We start from the raw sequence: 8,230 nt of genomic DNA, 5'->3' as shown, positions 1-8,230 counted from the left end.
ATATATATATATATATATATATATATATATATATATATGAAGGAGAACCATAGAGGAGGTGATGTGACACCTCTCTATGGCCTCTATTTATCTTTTTTATGATTTTTTTGAATTTTTTCTTTCATTTTTTGCATTGGTCAATTTGTTCAAAAAATTCTATCACATTTATTTGTTTAATTATATTTCATAGATTACAAGAAAACCTCCATCTATTTATATTCTTCATTTAAAAACATGTTTCTTGAACTTCCTTCTTTATGGCTCAACTAATCTATAAATAACAATCATGAAGTGTCTATATGTATGCTGTTATTTATCAAGTATTTTATTAATATTACTGATTTACGTAATACCTGATTATTTTGGTTGATTGTTAATCTAATTCAATTTCATTGTATTCATTCTTGTGCTCTAACCATTTTTATTTGTTGGTTGCCACAGTTGAAATTCAAAAGGAGGAAGAAGAAGAAGAGAAGAAGGATTTGTTTACATAAATATTTGTAGTTGAGGAGAAGGGAAAGAAGTCAAGAATGTACCTCAAGTAATTAGGTGAGGGTATTGACTTCATCATTATCGAAATTTATTATGATGTAAACAAATTTCTTTCTTTTGTTTCTTTGAATTCCTTTAGTTAAATCAAACTTTTTCTTTTCTCGTATTAAATATTTATGGTTTCGGTTTTGCTTGGGGCGAAGGATCAATTCCTTTCTCCAACTATTTACTTTTGTGGAGAATTGCAAAATGTTAAAAATGTCTAGATATCTTTAAGAGGTTTCTATCAAGTATTCCTAGATCTTCACTTCTCATCAGATTGTTGATAATTTTATTTGTGCATATTTGCTAATATTTTTTTGGATGACTATTTATGTCAATATCATCAATTGTCTGATTTATTAAAATCATGTATTGTTTTGTATATAAAAATTATGCACTATTTTGTATTTTAATATACTGAAAGTATTGGTATGATTGGCGGCTAATTATGTCAATTTTAATTATTATTATTATAATGAGTCTTGTGTTTTGATTACAAACGTGGGTTGTTGATTTTACTTGATCCGTTGGACTGTCCTCCTTCATATTTGATTTTTACTCTTGATCTCTTCTAATATGAGTCAATCAAAAAAAATGCAAAATTTTGATTCAAGTTAACAGTAGAAAATTTTCTTCCTTTTTCATTGTTGTTTAAGGTAAAATTTTCAGTTACAACATAATACAATGTTCACGTATGAAAGAATATGTGTAAGTACTAATTACACGATGCATTTTGAATTTATCAGAAGAAAAATTCATTTAGCTTACTCCTTTTCATCAATTTGAGTTATAGTTTAATTCTTGAGTATTTTAACTTATTCTATGCTATGTTAGTGACCTTCAAAGGAGAACAAAGATAGTACATTTTTTGTTGATAAGAATTTAATTTAGATTTCAATGCTTTTGTATTTTGAAGTAGAAATAACTAAAGGTTCGGCAACTAATCTAAAAACATACACATGAATTTGATATTGCTCTTAACTTTAATTTCTCATTTAATCGCTACCTTTATTAATTTTATTTTTAATGATTTCGGAATTGCCAACATAATCTCTCATATTTATAACATCCAAAAATTAATGTATAATTTTTAAATATTTTACTTCATGAAAAATAATTAAATATATATAACACTCTATTATATCTGAAAATTTAAAATGGAGAAAACGAGAAAAAAAGTCAAAGAAAGAGATATTTCATGTAGTTTTATTAGAGTTTGTATAGTATGGTATAGTTAGATTTTAAATATATATATATATACACACACACGCATTTTAAAAAAAAAATACTAAATTATTATCACTATTATTTCTTATACGTTATGATGACTTTTTCATTTTACCATAGCGCTTACTGTATCCTTTTCAATTTCTCTCCTCTTAGTTTTGTTCTTAATGATACTCATAATTGTCAACATAATCTTTTATGTTTATAACGTTCAAAATTACTGTACAACCTTTATGATACTTCTCTCTATAAATAATTGACATCCTTTCTCTAAAGCTCTTAACTTTTACCTTTCTACTAGTTTTTTTCTTAATGATACTCATAATTGTCAATGTGACATTTCATGTTTATAACCTCCAAAATTGATGTATAAATTTATAATATTTTTCTCTATAAATAATTGACAACCTTTCACAAAGATTTTAACTTCCACCTTTAATTATCTTTATTAGTTTTATTCTTAATGATACTCATAATAGTCGATGTTTCTCTATAAATAATTAACAATCTTTCATTAAAAATCTTAACTTCCACCTTTAATTATCTTTATTAGTTATATTCTTAATGATAATCATAATTGTTAGTGTAACCTTTCATGTTTATAATCTCCAAAAATTGAAGTATAAGTTTATGATCTCTCTCTATAATTGTCAACCTTTCACTAATTTAAATGGTTCGATTTGAAACTATACATTCATTCACCTATTTAGTTTTTAAAATATTATTAAAAATTACTTTTTAGTTAATATTAAAACTTAATTTGCTTCTTTTCATATTGCATTTGTAGAAAAAAAATTGTGAAATGAATAAATTGTCTTCCTCTTTTGTTGAAGAGAAGTAAGAAAACATTTTTATTACGTATTATGATTAGAAAAATATAAAATGCATATGAAATAAATAACTATGAGATAATGAAAAAGTTTGATCTCATAATAGATTGAAACTATTTTTTAAAATAAAATAATATTGTAGTGGAAGAAAAAAGTTATATAGATATATTAGAAGACTTTGGGGTTCTTGAGAATACGGTACATACAAAAGGTGCTCATAACTAATATTTTCTCCATTACATTTTAATTTGTCATTTTACTAAAAATAAATGTCTCATATTAGTTGATTACTTACTAAATTAGAATAGAATTAATTAATTTTTCTCATTTTACCCCTATAATTAATATTATACATTAAATGTGAACAGTTATGCATAATTTCATTTTCATTCTTTTTACATATGTAATATATAATGTGACAATTAATTGTTAAATAGTTATGTGTAAATCATTGATGCTTTTCTTTCAGTTATTTTAGATTTCATGAAAAACATATTTTTGCTAGATCTAACATGCATTAGAGCACGATGATAACAAAGTGGATTCAATTGAACACAAATTTACAATATCTGAACAATGAAAAGGTTCACATTATACTTTTGAGATGAAAAAAGTATTTGATATTAATTTATACAATCAAAATATTTCACAGTTGAGTTTCACAATTTAAGATTCTTTGATTATTTTTAATATATTAAAATATATTAAATAATATATATTTAATAACATATTTTATGATCGTGCGAAGCGCGGCTAAGTTTCCTAGTTACTAATAAAAGGGTGAATTCTTACCTTTAATTCACCCTTTTATTAGTAACTATTTATATTGCAGTTTTTCTACAATAACTGTTGTTTTTTTTTCTTAAGTCGAAATGAATTTCGATGGGGTATCCGGGATTCGTTCGGAGCCCAATATACACAAACGAACTATGAAACCACATTAAATTCGATATTTCGGATGCAATGGCTATATCAAATTTTCAAAAAAAAAATATTATTTTCACAAAGTTGACCCCCGAAACCCGAAATTATAATTTTTCAAATCGAGGGTCGAAATGAGATTCAAAAGCCGTAAAATCATACCAAACATTCTAACACCCTAAAATCGATATTTCAGATCAGCTGGCAAAGTCGTATTTTCCATCCGAGGTCGTTTCAATTAAATGTGGGTTTCACTCCCATATTTCTAATTTTTTAATTTTTCAACCAATAGATCGAAATGAGCTCGGGTGCATGGGACCCGAACCAAAGGTCTACCTAGCCTAAAATTAATATTTCAAAGTTGCTGGCATAGTCCGTTCAGTCATCCATCGCACATATCAAAAGATATCTACATAAGTCTAAAATAAGGCTCTTAAAGCCATCAAAAACCACAATATTGCATAAATGATACCAAAATGTATTGAAAATCATGTCAATCACTCTCATACCCCAGAAATATCATAATACAACTACGGGGAGGGGTAAAACAGTCAAATCACACAAAATCATAAATTTCACATATTTCATCAAATTTTTAGGTTGTTACAGTTCCTCCCGATAGGGAAATTAATTTTGGGATTGATCTTCTTTTGAAAACTCGTCCTATTTCTATCCCTTCTTACAGAATTGATCCGGCTGAGTTGAAAGAACTCAAGTAGAAGTTGAAAGATCTTCTTGATAAGGGTTTTATTCACCCTAGTGTATCCCCATGGGGTGCTCCTGTATTATTTGTGCATAAGAAGGACGGATCCCTTCGGATGTGCATAGATTAACGCCAATTGAATAAGGTGACCGTGAAGAATAACTATCCCCTTTCAAGGATTGATGATCACTTTGATCAGCATCAGGGTGCTAAGTATTTTTCTAAGATTGATCTTTGGCCAGGTTACCATCAGTTGGAGATTAGGGAGGTGGATATCCCTAAGACTGCCTTCTAAACACGGTATGGTCATTTTGAGTTTTTGGTGATGTTTTTTGGCTTTACTAATGCTTCGGCAGCACTTAAGGATCTTATGAATTAGGTTTTTTATCAGTTTCTGTACTTTTTTGTCATTGTCTTTATTGATGATATTTTGGTGTATTCGAAGAGCGGGGAGGATCATGCTGATCACCTCTACCTTGTATTAGAAACCTTGAAAGATTAATAATTGTATGCTAAATTCTCTAAGTATGATTTCAGGTTGAATGTTATGACTTATATTGGTCATGTGATTTCTAGCGAGGGATCGTGATAGATCCACAGAAAGTTGTGGTGGTTATGAAGTGGCCTAGACCCATGAATCCAACTAATTCGAAGCTTCTTAGGTTTAGTCGATTATTATAGAAGGTTTGTGGAAAGCTTTTCTTCTATTTTTGCCTCATTGACTAAGTTAACTCAGAAGAAGGTGCAATTCTTGTAGTCTGATACTTCTGGGGGTAGTTTCGAGAAGCTGAAGGATAAGTTAACTTTGTCTCCAGTCTTAACTCTATCAGAGGGTACTGATGGTTTTGTGGTATATTGTGATGCGTCTTGAGTGGGATTGTATTATGTGTTAATACAAAATGACAAGGTGGTTGCATATGCTTCTAGACGGAAGGAAGGTTCATGAGAAAAATTATCCAAATCATGATTCAAAATTGGAAACTGTGGTGTTTGCATTAAAGCTCAGGCGATATTATTTGTGTGGGGTCCATGTAGATATTTATTATGATCATAAGATCCTGCAATACGTATTCATTCATAAATAGCTAATCTCAAGCAAAATAGGTGGCTTGAGTTGCTAAAGGACTATGACATGAGTCTACAATATTACCTAGGTAAAGCCAACATGGTTGTTGATGCTCTTAGTAAGTTATCCCATGGGGAGTTTATCCCATGTGGAAGTGGAGAAGCGGGATTTGGTGAAGGATATTCACCATTTGGCTAATCTTGGAGTCCGTCTTTTGAATTTCGAGGATGGTGGTGTGATTATTCAAAAAGTAATAAAGTCATCTCTTGGTTTTGAGGTAAAGAAGAAGTAATTGTTGGATACTATCTTAAAGCAAATCAAGAATGATGTGGGTAGAAAGAAGGTGATGGCTTTCGAGATTGGTGGTGATGGTATCTTGAGTTACCAAGGAAGATTATGTGTTCCCGATGTTGATGGGTTGTGAGAAAAAATTTTGTTTGAAACTCATGAGTCATGTTATACTATTCATCTTAGTTCGACGAAAATGTATCATAATCTTAAGAAAATTTATTGGTGGAATAACATGAAGCGGGATGTGGCCAATTTTGTAGCCAAGTGTACATAGTGTGTCAGCAAGTGAAGGTGGAGAACTTGAGGCCCGATGGATTATTCCAAGAAATTGAGTTGCCTGTGTGGAAATGGAAAATAATTAAAATGGATTTTATTACCGATCTTTCATGGTTTCTCCAGCAATTTGATTCGATTTAGGTCATCGTAACGACCAACTTTTTGATAAAATATGTGAAATATGTGTTTCTATATTATTTGACTATTTTACCCCTCCCCAAAGTTGCATGATGGTATTTCTGGGGTGTGGGATGATTGACATAGTTTCTGATGCATTTTAATACCATTTATGCAATATTGTGGTTTTTGATGGCTTTGAGAGCCTTATTTTGAACTTATAGGGATATTTTTTGATCCGTACGATGGATGGCTGAACGGACTGTGCCAGCAGCTCCAGAATATCAATTTTAGGCTAGGTAGACCTTTGGTTTGGGTTTTGGTGCATCCGAGCTCATTTCGACCTATTGGTTGGAAAGTTGAAAAATTAGAAATATAGGTATGGGACCCACATTTGATCGAAACAACCTCGGATGGAAAATATGACTTCGCTAGCAAATCTGAAATGTCAATTTTTGGGTGTTAACATATTTGTTGTGATTTTACAGCTTTTAAATCTCATTTCAACCCTCGATTTGAAAAATTATGATTCCAGATTTTGGGGATCAACTTTGTGAAAATGACATCTTTTTCAAAAATCTGATAATGTCATCGCATCTGAAACATTGAATTTAGTGTGGTTGCACAGTTCGTTTATATGTATCGGACTCCGAACGAATTTTGGACACCCGTCGAAGTCCGTTTCGACTTAGGAGAAAAAAATCTGCACTATATAGTATAGAAAATCTGCAATATGACAGTTTTTTTTTACCCTTTTTGGCCCATTTTGTTTATTCTTTCATCTTGGCTCTTGAGAGTTAAATCCTAAAATAGTGTGAGAGCTTAAAAGTGGAGCTTGTGAGAGCATGGGAAGCTACATTAACACCTATTTCTTAATTTTATTATGAATTTAAGGTAAAAATTCACCCTTTTCTTAGTAATTTCTTGATAAATTTCTCAAAATTCCAAAAATCTTAGGGCTTGATTTTAAACCTCAATTTCACTTGAATAATCTTTTTATCTTACAATTTCTAGTTTTTTATTAATTTAACCTTCAAAAAAACTCTAATTCTTGATTTTAACCCGGATTTCAAAGATTTTACCCGGCAAAGTTTAAAAATATTTTTTCTTCAATTTGAACCTTGTTTTTTACTCAATTTCACTTGGTTTTTCATCTGCAGATTCCTAAGAATATGGGGAATGCATTTTTGAAGTAAAGTTACAATTTTACCCTCTTTTTTTTTGAAAATCCATTTTGGGGTTCGTTTTGATCCCGAGCCAAAAGTAGTTAATATGGATATCGTTGGTTTTATTTTGATGCGTAGATTTCATATTTGATATTTTTAGAGGAGTTCAAGATCATTCATGAAAAGTAAGGTCATGGGTTCGAAGTATAGCGGACCGGTTTTGGCTTTTGAGGTAGGTTATGGGGCTTATATGTGATGTAATTGTCAAAATTGAGATATTATATAATATGTGTGATTGTTTGGGGTCCTACATGATATTGATAGCCTTGAATATATGTGAATAATTATATTGTGTTGTTAAAATGCATAATGTGGTACCATTGGTGTATTGTGATTATATTCATACTTTATTGGCATATGAGACATGTGAAAATTCATGGATGAAACGAAAATAATGAGTGGATATTGGCTCACACAGTTGTGAAAATGTATCATTGTGGTTGGTTGTGGAAATATATCATGTGGTTGGTTGTAGTAATATGCCATGTGGTTTGTTATAGGAATACTCATTGTGATTGGTTGTAAGCATTACATCTTCATATCATACTCATTCATGAAACATTGGTACCACCGTGGGAATATCTGAGAAACACTGACAACAACTGATAACGCCTTTCTAAGGGATGTGCTGGAAAGAAGATATGATATATGTGGATTGTATACAGATTGACGAACCCCCCATGGGTCCTGTATTGAGAGGATTGCCTTCGTAGGTGTATACGGGGACTGTGCGACTATCCCGAAGGTTGTGAGATGATCTCGTGCATCATCATATGCATTACACTTGCATTATTTTATTTATGTTGTGCTTGTACTGTAGTACTTAATGATCTTGATTATATATGTTCTTCTTTTGTTCTACTTATATGTGATATCGTGTATATTTGCATCCTTATCTGGTGTATTGTTGTATTATATATTAATATTATAGAACTATTAGTGCAAGAGGAGTTGGCTACTGTTGTGGTACCTTTTCTGATTGCAGATAACGTACCCTAAGTGTATATTTTGTATGAAATATTTAGTACTTTGTTTGGTC

The sequence above is a fragment of the Capsicum annuum genome, chromosome 2 (genome assembly GCF_002878395.1).
Source record: "Capsicum annuum cultivar UCD-10X-F1 chromosome 2, UCD10Xv1.1, whole genome shotgun sequence".
Classification (NCBI taxonomy): Eukaryota; Viridiplantae; Streptophyta; class Magnoliopsida; order Solanales; family Solanaceae; genus Capsicum; species Capsicum annuum.
The sequence above is the reverse complement of the archived record's forward strand: the minus strand, read 5'-3'. Positions refer to the sequence as shown.